This window comes from Pseudophryne corroboree, chromosome 4, assembly GCF_028390025.1.
Source record: "Pseudophryne corroboree isolate aPseCor3 chromosome 4, aPseCor3.hap2, whole genome shotgun sequence".
Lineage (NCBI taxonomy): Eukaryota > Metazoa > Chordata > Amphibia > Anura > Myobatrachidae > Pseudophryne > Pseudophryne corroboree.
In genome coordinates, this window is record NC_086447.1 from 187,517,055 (window position 1) to 187,531,225 (window position 14,171).

Below are 14,171 nucleotides of genomic sequence, written 5' to 3' on the forward strand. Positions count from 1 at the left end.
TTACACCCAAGGGTGTCAAAAAGTATTCATTATATGATTATTGCAATAAAAGATATTTTGCATATCACAGATGACCCCTCTGTCTCTGACACGAGGGTACACATGTTTTAGGAAAAGGAAACCTGAGGTAACCTTTCCCCCATCTCATGAGCTGAATGCGTTGTTTGAAAAGGCTTGGGAAACTCCGGGCTAAAAGCTGCAGATTCCCAAGAGGATTCTTATGGTGTATCCTTTCCCTGCACAGGACAGGGTACGGTGGGAATCCTCGCCCAGGGTGGACAAGGCTTTAACGCGCTTGTCCAAGAAGGTGGCGCTACCGTCTACAGACACTGCAGCCCTCAAGGATCCTGCTGATCGCAGACGGGAAACTACCTTAAAATCTATTTATACACATACGGGTGCTTTACTCAGACCGGCAATAGCATCGGCTTGGGTTTGTAGCGCTGTAGCAGCTTGGACAGATACCTTGTCAGCTGACATTGATACCCTAGACAGGGATACCATTTTATTGACCTTAGGTCACATTAAAGACGCAGTCTTATATATGAGAGAAGCTCCGAGGGACGTTGGGCTGCTAGGTTCGAGAGCCAACGCCATGGCGATTGCGGCTAGGTGAGCCTTGTGGACCCGCCAATGGACGGGTGATGCCGACTCAAAGAGGCATATGGAGGTTTTACCTTACAAGGGTGAGGTTTTATTTGGGGAAGGTCTAGCGGACCTGGTTTCCACAGCTACCGCGGGTAAATCTACTTTTTTGCCTTGTGTTCCCCCACAGCAAAAGAAAACTCCACAATATCAGATGCAGTCCTTTCGGTCGCATAAGTCCAGAAGAGGTCGGGGCTCTTCCTTCCTCTCCAGAGGTAAGGGTAGAGGGAAAAGAATGCCTGCTACGGCTAGTTCCCAGGAGCAGAAGTCCTCCCCGGCTTCTACTAAATCCACCACATGACGCTGGGGCTCCACTGAGGAAGTCCGCGCCGGTGGGGGCACGTCTTCGACTCTTCAGCCAGGTCTGGGTTCTGTCAGACGTGGATCCTTGGGCGATGGAAATCGTATCCCAAGGCTACAAAACTGGAATTCGAAGAGGTGCCTCCTCGACGATTTTTCAAGTCGGCTTTGCCAGCTTCTCCCCCATAGAGGGAAATAGTGTTAGCTGCAATTCAAAAGCTGTGTCAACAGCAAGTGATTATCAAGGTTCCCCTAGTCCAACAGTGGAAAGGGTACTATTCCCGAAATCGTATGGCTTGGTCAGACCCATTCTGAATCTAAAATCCCTAAACCTGTACTTAAAAAAAATTCAAATTCAAGATGGAATCGCTCCGGGCAGTGATCTCCAGCCTGGAAGGGGGGGATTTTATGGTGTCACTAGACATAAAGGATGCATACCTTCATATCCCCATATATCCTCATCAGGCGTACCGGAGATTCGCTGTACAGGACTGTCATTACCAGTTTCAGACGTTGCCGTTTGGGCTTTCCACGGCCCCGAGGATTTTCACCAAGGTAATGGCGGAAATGATGGTGCTCCTGCGCAGGCAGGGAGTCACAATTATCCCGTACTTGGACGATCTCCTGATAAAAGCGAGATCGAGAGATCAATTGCTGAAAAGTGTGTTGCTCTCTCTGAGAGTGCTACAACAGCACGGTTGGATTCTAAATCCACCAAAGTCACAATTGATTCCAACGACTCGGCTATCATTTATAGGCATGATTCTGGACACGGAACAGAAAAAGGTTTTTCTCCCAATGGAAAAAGCCCAGGAACTCCAGAACATGGTCTGAGACCTGCTAAAACCAAAAAGAGTGTCAGTTCATCAATGCACTCTAGTTCTGTGAAAAATGGTGGCTGCCTACGAGGCCATCCCCTTCGTCAGGTTCCATGCGAGGACATTTCAGTGGGACCTTCTGGACAAGTGGTCGGGGTCCCATCTACAAATACGTCAGAAAATAAGCCTGTCCCCCAGGGCCAGGGTGTCTCTCCTGTGGTGGCTATAGAGTGCTCACTTTCTTGAGGGTCGCAGGTTCGGCATTCAAGACTGGGTTCTGGTGACCACGGACGCGAGCCTCCGAGGATGGGGAGCAGTCACACAAGGAAGACATTTTCAGGGACTGTGGTCAAGCCAGAAGGCTTGTCTACACATCAACGTACTGGAATTGAGGGCCATATACAACGGCCTACGACAAGCGGAGAATCTTCTTTGCGACCTACCGGTTCTGATTCAATCAGACAACGTCACAGCCGTGGCTCATGTAAACCGCCAAGGCGGGACAAGGAGCAGAGTGGCAATGGCGGAAGCCACCAGGATTCTTAGCTGGGCGAAAAATCACGTAAGTGCTCTGTCAGCAGTCTTCATTCCGGAAGTGGACAACTGGGAAGCAGACTTCCTCAGCAGACACGATCTCCATCCAGGAGAGTGGGGACCTCATCAAGAAGTTTTTGCAGAGATAACAAGGCTTTGGGGACTTCCTGAAATAGACATGATGGCGTCACGCCTCAACAAGACGCTTCGGAGGTATTGTGCTAGGTCAAGGGACCCTCAGGCAGTAGCAGTAGACGCCCTGGTGACACCATGGGTGTTTCAGTCGGTCTATGTGTTCCCTCCTCTTCCTCTCATCTCAAAAATATTGAGAATTATAAGACAAAAAAGAGTGCAGACAATACTCATTGTTCCAGATTGGCCACGAAGGGCCTGGTATTCAGATCTTCAGGAGATGCTCACAGAAGATCCATGGCCTCTTCCTCTCAGGGAGGACCTGTTGCAGCAGGGGCCCTGCGTATTCCAAGACTTACCGTGGTTACATTTGACGGCATGGCGGTTGAACACAGAATCCTAGCTGGGAAAGGTATTCCGGAGGAAGTCATCCCTACTCTGATAAAGGCTAGGAAGGAGGTGACGGCGAAACATTATCACTGTATCTGGAGGAAGTATGTATCTTGGTGTGAAGCCAAGAATGCACCTACGGAGGATTTCCATCTTGGCCATTTTCTCCACTTTCTACAGACAGGAGTGGATATGGGCCTAAAGTTATCTGTAATCTGTACCTTAATGGAGCCTATCTATATTCTTCCAGAAGGAATTGGCTTCTCTCCCAGAAGTCCAGACTTTTGTAAAGGGAGTGCTACACATCCAGCCTCCTTTTGTCCCCCCAGTGGCGCCATGGGACCTTAACGTGGTGTTACAGTTCCTAATATCACACTGGTTTGAACCTCTTCAAACGGTTGAATTAAAATTTCTCACTTGGAAGGTGGTCATGTTGTTGGCCTTGGCATCTGCAAGGTAGGTGTCCGAATTGGCGGCCTTGTATCACAAGAGCCCCTATTTGATTTTCCATGTGGATAGAGCAGAGTTGAGGACTCGTCCTCAATTTTTGCCTAAGGTGGTTTCTTAATTTCATATGAACCAACCTATTGTGGTGCTTGTGGCTACGGGTGACTTGGAGGATTCCAAGTCCCTGGATGTAGTCAGGGCCTTAAAAATTTATGTAGCCAGGACGGCTAGGGTTAGGAAAACAGAGGCACTGTTTGTCCTGTATGCAGCCAATAAGGTTGGCGCTCCTGCTTCTAAGCAGACTATTGCTCGCTGGATCTGTAACACGATTCAGCAGGCTCATTCTACGGCTGGATTGCCGTTACCAAATTCGGTAAAGACCCATTCCACTAGGAAGGTGGGCTCTTCTTGGGCGGCTACCCGAGGCGTCTCGGCTTTACAGCTTCGCCGAGCGGCTACTTGGTCGGGTTCAAACACTTTTTTTTGCAAAATTCTACAAGTTTGATACCCTGGCTGATGAGGACCTCTTGTTTGCTCAATCGGTGCTGCAGAGTCATCCGCACTCCCCCGCCCGTTTTGGAGCTTTGGTATAATCCCCATGGTCCTTACGGAGTCCCCAGCATCCTCTAGGACGTAAGAGAAAATAAGATTTTAAACCTACCGGTATATCTTTTTCTCCTAGTCCGTAGAGGATGCGGACATATTTCTGCTTGACTTGTTTATAGTTGTTGCTTACATAAGGGTTATGTTACAGTTAAGATCAGTCGTTGGCTTTTACTGTTTTGTTCATTATGTTAACTGGTTGCGTATAGTCCAGGTTATACGGTGTGGATGGTGTGGGCTGGTATGAATCTTGCCCTTAGATTAACAAAAATCCTTTCCTCGTACTGTCCATCTCCTCTGGGCACAGTTTCTCTAACTGAGGTCTGGAGGAAGGGCATAGAGGGAGGAGCCAGTGCACACCCATTCTAAAGTTCTTTGTAGTGCCCATGTCTCCTGCGGAGCCCGTCTATACCCCATGGTCCTTACGGAGTCCCCAGAATCCTCTACGTACTAGGCCTATGAGGAAGAATCGTGTCTGACTATGAGCTTAACAGGGAATCCCCACCTGTATTGAATGTCATTGTCGAGGAAAGCAGTTGTAATGGAGTGGAAAGCTCGCCGTTTTGCTAAAGTGTATTGGGAAAGGTCCGGGTATATTTGAAGGCCCCCAAGTACATCTGTATTTTCAGCTTGTCTGGCAGCTTTTAAGAGGTTTTCCTTGACATGGAAAAAGTGGACTCTTAGCAGTGTATCTCTCGGATAGTTTGAGGCATATCTCCCCCCCCTCGGTTTAGTCAGTAGGTGGACACGATCCATTATTAGATCTTGAGTTGTAGCTGACGGGAGCAGTTTTCGGAATAGGTTGGTAACATAGGGGGTAATTCAGACCTGATCGTAGCAGCAAATTTGTTAGCAGTTGGTCAAGTCCACGTGCAGTGCAGGTGGGGCAGATGTAACATGTGCAGAGAGAGATAGATTTGGGTGGGGTGTGTTCAAACTGAAATCTAAATTGCAGTGTAAAAATAAAGCAGCCAGTATTTACCCTGCACAGAAACAAAATAACCCACCCAAATCTAACTCTCTCTGCACATGTTATATTCTGATAATCTAGGGTGCCATGATTCAAAAAAGTTTATGGCCCACTGAGCTAGGCTAGCTGTTTTTCTTATGTCTTCCTTTGTGGGAGGTGACAGCTCAGCACAAGTTGAATTCTGTCCCCATTCCAGTTCTAAAGGGCCCCATACACTACAACAATATGTCCTGAGGATGAAGTCGGAGGCGATTTCCCTTGAACTCTCCCAGGAGCTTCCCGGGAGTGGTTCCATATGATTCCATACGATTTGGTACATTTTGCATGCAATATATCGTATGCGATCCCAGCCGTGCCTACGGGAACAGACATATAACGAGTGCGGCACTAACGATCTAGGGGAGCCGATCCGACCCTTGCAGGAACGCGGATCGGAAACACCTCCAAAATGCCCAATTTTCACCCAATTTATCGGCTCGAATGGCCGAAATTGAATGAAATCGGGCATTATCGTTCTAGTGTATTTAAGGATCGTGCAAGCAGAGAGATCGGTGACATTTACAGGTTGATTCAGGATCAGACTTGTCTCCCATAACTTTTGTGACCCTTGGATATCTTTATTTTTCTTGTGAGTGTTCCATATTGCTACTTTATAGTAATTTCTTGTCTTGATATCCGCTTCCCACTTTCTTTTTTTAAAGAACTTTTGTAGCATTTTGGTCAGTGTAGTTGCAGTAGCAGCACATCCTAAAGGCTGAAGTCTGTGATTGTAACATTTCTGTACTGGTGTTAAATGTTTTGCGGGTAATTATTATCTATTTGTTTCGGTCCAGTCTTGTATTATATAAGCCACATTGCTGAGCAGTTTATCGCTCTGTTTTCAATGGGGAAAGAATTTAGCTACCTGATAAGTCACCATGACCGTGTTGATGTACAGCTTTTTTTTTATTTTTTAAACACTTGCATACATCCTTGGGTGGGGATTACCATTACATGGCAGCTCCCCTTACTGCAGTATTGCGTGACAAAGAAAAACTGAAGCTCCTAATGCAACAACACAATTGTGTTCCCTCTTGAGTGCATAGACTGGGCAGCAAGTCTGTAATAATGGGGTAGTAACAAGAAACATATACACCTTTCACATCGCAAAAATGACCCGGTTATCGACCCGGCATATTGCTAGGTCGACGCGGGTCAGTGTGCGATTTGAAAGGGGCCACAGAGAATTCCCGGGTCGCCTGACCCGGTAATTCAACCTGGGTAATAAGAATGGTTATTCCTGGGTTGAATACCAGGTCAGTGGCAGTGTAAACGGGTTCCTGTGTCGATGGGACCAGTTTACTACATAGGGAGAGGCGGTGCGGAGATGAGCTCATCTCCCAACGCTGCCTCTCCCGCTGCCGGCTCCGCCCCCCGCCGCTATAGCAAATGACCTGGCATATTGCCAAGTTGGGAAGCCAGCTCAGTGGCTCCAATGCCGGATCCCACCCGGGAAGGACCAGTTTCCAATTCCTGGGTGGGATCCGGCTTTGGAGATGTGAAAGGGGTAATAAAGATGAGAAGAATGAACACTCTGGGGTTATTAAAGCTTGGAGAGAGCTAAAATTGTGAGAGAGGGTACCAATCATGCAGCTCATAATTGTTATTTTTCAAACGCAGCCTGTAAAATGTAAAGCAGAAGCTGATTGGCTGGTACTTTATCTCTCACAATTGCATCTCTGTCCGTGCTTTGATAAATAACCCCCTCAGTGAGAAGTGGACACATGTACTTGGTAATCACTAATACCCCTTTTACACCACCAGCATATAACATGGCTTATAGCACATGAACGTGCACAACCCGTGTTGCTGCACGATGTAAAAGGTTTGAGTTGGAATAATCCGTGTAGAGTTACCCGGTATTCCAACTCTGGTAGTTTGCAGGGTTAAACATGTGTTCAACCTGGCAAACTGCTGTGTAAACGGTAGCTGGGTCGCATCGACCCAGCTCCCATTTACAGTGTATAGACGGGTGGAGCTTGGAGATAATGTGATCTCCAAGCGCCGCCCCCACCATGTCAGAGGCAATGTCGCCAACCCGGCAAATTGCTGGGTTGGTAATGCGATGTGAAAGGGGGGTGACGCGGGTCGCAGCCAGGTAGCACCTGTGTCAGGCTCCCGGCTGCGACCCGCGATATTTAGTCTAAAAAAGGTATAACGCAAAGACAGTGATAAGTGGGTTTATAGTCATTCACAGAGGGATATGTCACTTGACAGGGGATTTTCAGAATGTACAATATTTGGGATAGTGGGTGGCTAACTTGTTATCCACTCTGTAATAGACCAGTGGTAATACATAAAAGCTTGTTAAGAGCCTTTCTAAAACACAGGCTGTCTGCAGTTGTGCTGCTCCTCTCCTATATAATAGCCCAGATCTGTCACTCTGTGATTGTGCGGATAATGCTGGGAGTGGCTAGGAGCTCTCATTGGGTTAGCAGCAGGTCTATTACACCCAGTCCACAGCTGATTGGGCGAGAAACGCCCTCCCACACAGGTTACATCCAATGGGAGGCTCTGCCCTTTGGCTGCTGTGTGTTCCCAGAGCAGGATTAACAATGGGGCTGATGGAGCTGCAGCTCCAGCGCCACACCCCAAAATAGTCCCACTGCATCTGCAGCAACATACCCTCCAAGCAATTTACACATAAAAATCGGTACATATTTGAAAAGGGGGTGTGGTAACGGGTACAGCAGCGTGGCCACTCCCCTTTTCCTATACTTTCAATGTAAGTTCAAAGAGCCAAAAATTGGTAGAGACCATAAAAAAAGGTACAGTTGGAGGGTATGCCACTGCATCTGCAGCAAGTCTCTGCGCTGTAGATGGGAAAAAGATTCCCCCCCCCCCCCCATGTCCTGCTGCCAGTCTGCCTGCCCCCTCCGGCATCAACAATCCCCACTCCCTAGCCGCGGCGCAGGTGGAACAAAAGCTGCTGCAACCACCGGCATAGATGTGTATGAAAGCTGCACAGCGGAAGTCTTTCCTAGCCCTCCCTGCGCCGCATACTCTCTGAGCCCTGGAGCCTTCTCTGCGCGTGATGTCACAGTAGTGCCTCCCCGCCACAGCTGCGCCCAGATCCCCAGAGGCCCTGACTCTGCGACACAGCACCTGGGATGCTGGTCTGGAATCCCTGAGATGGCTAATGTAACAGACAGAGTGGGTGATATCACTGAGGGTAATGTCTGGAAGCTGAATCAATGTAAAAGGTGACTGTGCAGTGCAGTGGGTGACGGGTGGTCTTCTGGTTGCTGAATGTCGGGATCCCGGCGCCCAGTATGCCGGCACCGGAATCCCGACACCCGGCATACCGACACATATTCTCCCTCGTGGGGGTCCACGACCCCCCTGGAGGGAGAATAAAATAGCATGGTGCACGTAGCGCGCCACCGTGCTCGCATCGTGGCAAGCGCAGCGAGCCCGCAAGGGGCTCATTTGCGCTCACCACACTGTCGGTATGCTGGCGGTCGGGCTCCCGGCACCGGTAAGCTGGTCGCCGGGAGCCCGGCCGCCGGCATACCATACTACACATGTGGGTGGCACTGCACTCTCACCTTTAACATTGATTCAGCGAGTCAGTCAGTTCTGCCAGCCAGTCACTATTGTTAGTGCCGGTGTCCCAATGCACCGCATTACAAGGAAGTAGAAGCACTAAATAAACTACACCTCCCAGCAGCCCTTAGCGCCATAGCATTCCGGCACTAAGGCCTGCTGGGAGCTGTAGTTTATCGAGTGCATCTTCTTCCCTGTAATGCGGCGTGTTAAGACACCAGCGCTAACAATAGTAACTGGCTGCTTGGCTGCTGTGTGAGTCTCCGGGAGAGCCACTGCCGAAGGGAGGACAGCAGCTTAACTGCTTCCAGGAGGAGAAGCATTACCCGCCCTCCCTCACTCGCAGTACCTCCGGGCCCCATCCGCGGCACCCAACCCCCCCCCCCCCCTCCCTCCACCACCCGCGGTTTCTCCGGACCCCCACCCGCCGCACCCGCCCCTCCCCCACCCACGGCACCCCCGGACCCACTCCCCTATCCGCGTCTCCCCTGCACCCGCCACTCCCCCAACCACAGCACCTACTAGTTGATTCATCAGGCCCTGCATGCGCTGTTGCAAGTGACTACGACCTCTTAACCATCGCACACCCTTTGTCCGTGCAATATTTAACCACTCACAATTATGATTGGAGGTAATATTACATGCCACAAGGGCGTGCAAGGGTTAAGGGGGTGTAGCCCCTTACGACAGTGTGTAGAGCACCCGTAGGGCGCGATGAATCACCTAGTACTGAAATTATTTTGCATTTGTTTGCTGTGTGCTGGAGCTACCTGAGATTTGAAACACCACAACTTCTAAAGGAAGCTTTGGGAGGATTTAAATCAAATACAGATAATTTTAGTGAGTTATGAATACCACATTACACTCTAACATAGGGGTGGGCAACGTGCGGCCCGCGGGCCGGATGCGGCCCGCGAACCGATCCTGTCCGGCCCCGCTTTCCCACACCACTGTGCAATGACAAGTGGCCCGACTGGCTGAGCCGCTCGTCATTGCGCTACCTAACTCGAAGAAGCGGCGCCGCAGAGGAAATCCCGGTCACGTCACTGGGTCTGCTGACCGGGATTTCCACTGTGAGGTCAGGCGCTGGGCGGCACTGGGGGCGGGGCCACGGCAGGAGCGGGCAGCAGGCAGTAGCAGCAGGGACTCCGTGCGGCACAGCGGGGATCAGGCAGCGGGCCCCGGATCTGCCACTGTGAAAAAAGGTAAAGGAATAAATGCTTAACTTTAAAAGCTGCTATATAGGTTCAGGGGAGGGGAGGGTTGGTTAGGAGGGGAGGGACTGCTATATGGGTTTAGGGGAGGATAGAGACTGCTATATAGGTCCAGCAGAGGGGGGGGGGGGAAGGAGGGAAGGGTAGAGACTGCTATATAGGTCCAGCAGGGAGGGGAGGGAGGAAGGAAGGGTAGAGACTGCTATATGGGGGGGGGGGGGGGAGAGCTAGTAACTGTGCCCAGGGAGAGACAGGAGCTGTGAATACCAGCATTACACAGAATACTGTTTGTTTTCAGCACTGTTTTTTTTTTTTTTTTTTATTACTGGATTACTTTTTTTTTTTTTTAGACATTTTGTTTTTTGCCCGTAAAAAACTACGTATTTAATGTATATTGTGGTGTATGTTTTTATAGATATATATATATATATATATATATATATATATATATATATATATATATATATATATATATATATATATACACACACTATGTTTTTATTGTTATATACATAACTATAGGCCTAATTCAGACCTGATCGCTAGCAGGGGATTTTTGCACTGCTGCGATCAGGTAGTCGCCGCCTACAGGGGTGGGGGTAATCGCTGTGCAGGGGTGTGATCGCATCTGCAGAGAGCTGCACAAACAAAAGTTTGTGCAGTCTCTACACAGCCCAGGACTTACTCTTCCAGTGCGATGATCGAGACCGGAGCGGACGTCAGAAACCTTCCCTTCAAATGCCAGGTCCCGCCTGCGTTTTTCCGACACTCCTCTAAAACGGTCAGTTGCCACCCACAAACGTCCTCTTCCTCTCAATCACCTTGCGATCGCCCGTGCGATCGCTTTGTTCGTACCATCCCGTCGCTGCGGACCGACGCGCCTACACATTGCGGTGCAGTTCAGACCCGATTTACAAGATATTTTGTGTGTGGCCCTCGACTATTCACTGGAAGTGTTAAGCGGCCCCCCAGCTGAAATGATTGCCCACCCCTGCTCTAACAAGTAGCTGTCGAAGGACAGATTTTATAAGTTGTGCTAAACTAGTTACGTTTTAAAATTCTCCAAATCCGCAAGATTTTCCTTCAGCAGTCAACCATTGAGAGTTTGTAAGAGTATTTTCAGCTCACACCGCCTCACCTTATGTAACTGTCTGTATTACGTACGTTCCACCATATGCTGTTGCTTATGTAAAGGCTGTGGTCTCAGACACATGGCACATTAAACCTTGTCAGCTTGTCTTTGTTATAACAGACTGTGAGTGTTCATTGACGCATCTAAAAGTTTCTCCCAGCTTTAGTGTGCCTTTTTTTTTTTTTTTTGGTTACTGTTAGCACTTCATAATGCTGTAGGCAATTTTGAAATTGATGCAATGTGAACACTTGTCAAGGGTGGGTGTATGGGTCTATTATCTTACATTGTAGGTGGTATCAAAGCTTTTTGTTTGTTTGCTATTAGCAGATATTAGCTATTTGGCTAATAGGCCCTACACACATGCCGATATTCTGAAAGATATGAACGATCTCGTTCATAAATGAACGAGAACTCGTTCATATCTTTCAGTGTGGAGACTCCAGCGATGAACGATGCGCGGCCCCGCGCTCGTTCATCGCTGATCTCCCGTCGGCTGTGCATGCAGGCCAATATGGACGATCTCGTCCATATTTGCCTGCACTTCAATGCAGCCGGGTGACGGGGGGAGTGAAGAAACTTCACTCCCCCCGTCACTGCCCCCCCGCCGCCGGGTTGCTCGTCGGCCGTATCGGCCGTCGGGCACCTCGGCGGCGCATCGCCGAGTGTGTAGGGCCCTTAAGAAATCACTCTCACTCAAAAGAGCATTGTTTAAATTGTGTTGGGTCAGTACATCAGAGATAAATGGCTGTATGTACACTGCTCAAAAAAATAAAGGGAACACTAAAATAACACATCCTAGATCGGAATGAATGAAATATTCTTATTAAATACTTTGTTCTTTACATAGTTGAATGTGCTGACAACAAAATCACACAAAAATGATCAATGGAAATCAAATTTATTAACCCATGGAGGTCTGGATTTGGAGTCGCACTCAAAATTAAAGTGGAAAAACACACTACAGGCTGATCCAATTTTCATGAAATATCCTTAAAACAAGTCAAAATGAGGCTCAGTAGTGTGTGTGGCCTCCACGTGCCTGTATGACCTCCCTACAACGCCTGGGCATGCTCCTAATGAGGTGGCGGATGATCTCCTGAGGAATCTCCTCCCAGACCTGCCAACTCCTGGACAGTCTGTGGTGCAACGTGGCACCACAGACTGTGGCGTTGGTGAATGGAGCGAGACATGATGGGGGTAATTCTGAGTTGATCGCAGCAGGAACATTTTTAGCAATTGGGCAAAACCATGTGCACTGCAGGGGAGGCAGATTTAACATGTGCAGAGAGAGTTAGATTTGGGTGGGGTGTGTTCAATCTGCAATCTAATTTGCAGTGTAAAAATAAAGCAGCCAGGATTTACCCTGCACAGAAATAAAATAACCCACCCAAATCTAACTCTTTCTGCACATGTTATAACTGCCTCCCCTGCAGTGCACATGGTTTTGCCCAATTGCTAAAAAAATTCCTGCTGCGATCAACTTGGAATTACCCCCGATGTCCCAATTGGACTCAATTGGATTCAGGTCTGGGGAACGGGCGGGCCAGTCCATAGCATCAATGCCTTCGTCTTGCAAGAACTGCTGACACACTCCAGCCACATGAGGTCTAGCATTGTCTTGCATTAGGAGGAACCCAGGGCCAACTGCACCAGCATATGGTCTCACAAGGGGTCTGAGGAGCTCATCTCTGTACCTAATGGCAGTCAGGCTACCTCTGGCGAGCACATGGAGGGCTGTGCGGCCCCCAAAGAAATGCCACCCCACACCATTACTGACCCACTGCCAAACCGGTCATGCTGGAGGATGTTGCAGGAGCAGAACGTTCTCTTTGGCGTCTCCAGACTTTGTCACGTCTGTCACATGTGCTCAGTGAGAACCTGCTTTCATCTGTGAAGAGCACAGGGTGCCAGTGGCGAATTTGCCAATCTTGGTGTTCTCTGGCAAATGCCAAACGTCCTGCACGGTGTTGGGCTGTAAGCACAACCCCCACCTGTGAACGTCGGGCCCTCATACCACCCTCATGTAGTCTGTTTCTGATAGTTTGAGTAGACACATGCACATTTGTGGCTTGCTGGAGGTCATTTTTCAGGGCTCTGGCAGTGCTCCTCCTGTTCCTCCTTGCACAAAGGCGGAGGTAGCGGTCCTGCTGCTGGGTTGTTGCCCTCCTATGGCCTCCTCCACGTCTCCTGATGTACTGGCCTGTCTCCTGGTAGCGCCTCCATGCTCTGGACACTACGCTGACAGACACAGCAAACCTTCTTGCCACAGCTCGCATTGATGTGCTATCCTGGATGAGCTGCACTACCTGAGCCACTTGTGTGGGTTGTAGACTCCGTCTCATGCTACCACTAGAGTGAAAGCACCGCCAGCTTTCAAAAGTGACCAAAACATCAGCCAGAAAGCATAGGAGCTGAGAAGTGGTCTTTGGTCACCACCTGCAGAACAACTCCTTTATTGGGGGTGTCTTGCTAATTGCCTATAATTTCCACCTGTTGTCTATTCCATTTGCACAACAGCATGTGAAATTGATTGTCAATCAGTGTTGCTTCCTAAGTGGACAGTTTGATTTCACAGAAGTGTGATTGACTTGGAGTTACATTGTGTTGTTTAAGTGCTCCCTTTATTTTTTTTGAGCAGTGTATATATATATACAAGACCCAGTTAGTCTTTATTTTTGTAATATGGCCATATTATCCTTAAAGACTTCAAAGATCATTACTGATTTTGCCGCTCAATATATGCAGATTGGGGGGGGGGGGGGGGGATTCAATTGACTTGGGTGTTTAAAAATCCAGTCTAAATAGGACTTTATACGCCCAAACAATTGTTAGGATTCAGTTGATGTGTGGGCGCCCATGCATATCGCGCATGTCGTGCCAAAACGTAAACCTGCTAAACCCGTCTACAGTGCGGATCTGATTCAGAGATGGACGCAGCAAGATCTTTGTCAATCTCCTCACATGCTGTGCAAAGCAGCCGAGCATGTGTGGCGCCGCCTCCCAATGCGTTTGCAGTTATACTGCGGATGGATCAAATTAAGGTTGACCCCATGGCAGCGCAGTCCGGGCCGCTGGCATTTTTTTTATTTTTTATCTGTGCAGCTATGTGTGACGTCATGCAGCTGCCCCGAAAACGCTCCTGGACCGCCGCGCCTGCTAAATGCTGCGGCGACAACCCCCTGCACGCGTGCAGACCACCCAAATGCAGACACCGTGTAGAGATGCATGACTGTGTTCGGGTCTGAATGACCCCCTTAGCGCACATTTCTCCTCGCACCTCTGGAGGCTGTGAGAACACGTCATCCCAGCGGCTACCGGGCATCTAAACGAAAGAAAAGTCGAATTGCTCTGTTTTGCGTCCGCTAGTGCTGTCTACCCCATCTGTGTCACGTTAGTCTGTC

The 14,171-nt window shown here is 49.0% G+C and overlaps 1 protein-coding gene across 5 annotated transcripts in view; it reads left to right on the forward strand.

The window, feature by feature from the left end:
- Positions 1–14,171, forward strand: part of PIK3CB (phosphatidylinositol-4,5-bisphosphate 3-kinase catalytic subunit beta) — a 403,067-nt gene that overhangs the window by 108,468 nt on the left and 280,428 nt on the right. The gene's annotated exons all lie outside the window — the stretch shown is intronic.